Below are 1,000 nucleotides of genomic sequence, written 5' to 3'. Positions count from 1 at the left end.
CCTGATTTGAATTTAAACTAAAGCTTATGAGATAATAGTTTGTTGGTGCATTCTCCATGGCAACCCTTATATCAATCAGAGACCACTTGCACTCTTTCATCACGATAGTCAATTGACTCCTCTTATGTTATATCTCTACGAATTTCAATTTGGTAACTTACAGCTGGCCCTGGAAGAATCTGGGATGGATTCAGAGTCATGGCCTGAAAAGGACTTTCTTCAGATGAAAGCACAGTATCAGAGGCTGATTTTTTTCATGCTTTGCATAGCTAGAAAAAAAAGCTTTCAATTTAAAATCTAAACAATTAAATAAATGGCTGTACTGCTAAGTTCATGATGGTCTGTTTACTTGATAGCTAACATTATGGTAATTCTTACTTGGTGGAGGGGGTCTTTGTGGAGGTTGAGGTCGGTCAGGTACTGACACAGATCTACATGCTGTACGTAGTTGAGGAGCTGCCTCTCGATTAACTAGGGAACATTTTGCATTATTTAAAGCAGGAAGAAAACCTATTTAGTTGGCACAGAAAGTCTAATAGCAAAAATCCCCAGCTCAAAGTAACATAATTAATATTGATATTGATTATGGTCAAAAGTGATTACATACCAGTTATTTCACTTTTTTGAGAATCGGGCATTCTGTTTAGCAATTGAACCTCAGCAACCTCATAAACAAGAGATTCTGTAAACTGTTCAGGTGATTTTTTGTGATTCACTATTTGCCCTGTCACCAAATGCTGTGGGACAATTTCATCTAAGTCTTCATCTGAATCTCCTACAAGAGAAAGAAAGTGCATGTGATTAATTTCAACAGTGAATAGCATTTGGTAGAACAGAGCATAGTTTTGCAAATCATGTCCTGAGAGAAAGGGTTAAGAGGACCACCCGATACACTACATTGCTTACCAACACAATCAATCTCATCTCTGGACTGATTCAACACTTGAATGCTTATCATATATCAGCATCAAACATCTTCTGACCCACCTGATTTATCACA

At 37.3% G+C, this 1,000-nt stretch overlaps 1 long non-coding RNA gene across 1 annotated transcript; it reads right to left on the bottom strand.

Moving 5' to 3' along the window:
• Positions 1-134: 134 nt before the first annotated feature.
• Positions 135-699, bottom strand: LOC122544789. The gene is made up of 3 exons (XR_006310464.1): positions 608-699; positions 379-471; positions 135-269 (listed from the first exon to the last, which is right to left on the bottom strand). It is a non-coding gene; the product is annotated as an uncharacterized LOC122544789 (long non-coding RNA).
• Positions 700-1,000: the final 301 nt, after the last annotated feature.

The sequence above is a fragment of the Chiloscyllium plagiosum genome, unplaced genomic scaffold (genome assembly GCF_004010195.1).
Source record: "Chiloscyllium plagiosum isolate BGI_BamShark_2017 unplaced genomic scaffold, ASM401019v2 scaf_14050, whole genome shotgun sequence".
In the NCBI taxonomy this organism is placed as follows: domain Eukaryota; kingdom Metazoa; phylum Chordata; class Chondrichthyes; order Orectolobiformes; family Hemiscylliidae; genus Chiloscyllium; species Chiloscyllium plagiosum.
This window is presented reverse-complemented; position numbering and strand designations above follow the sequence as displayed.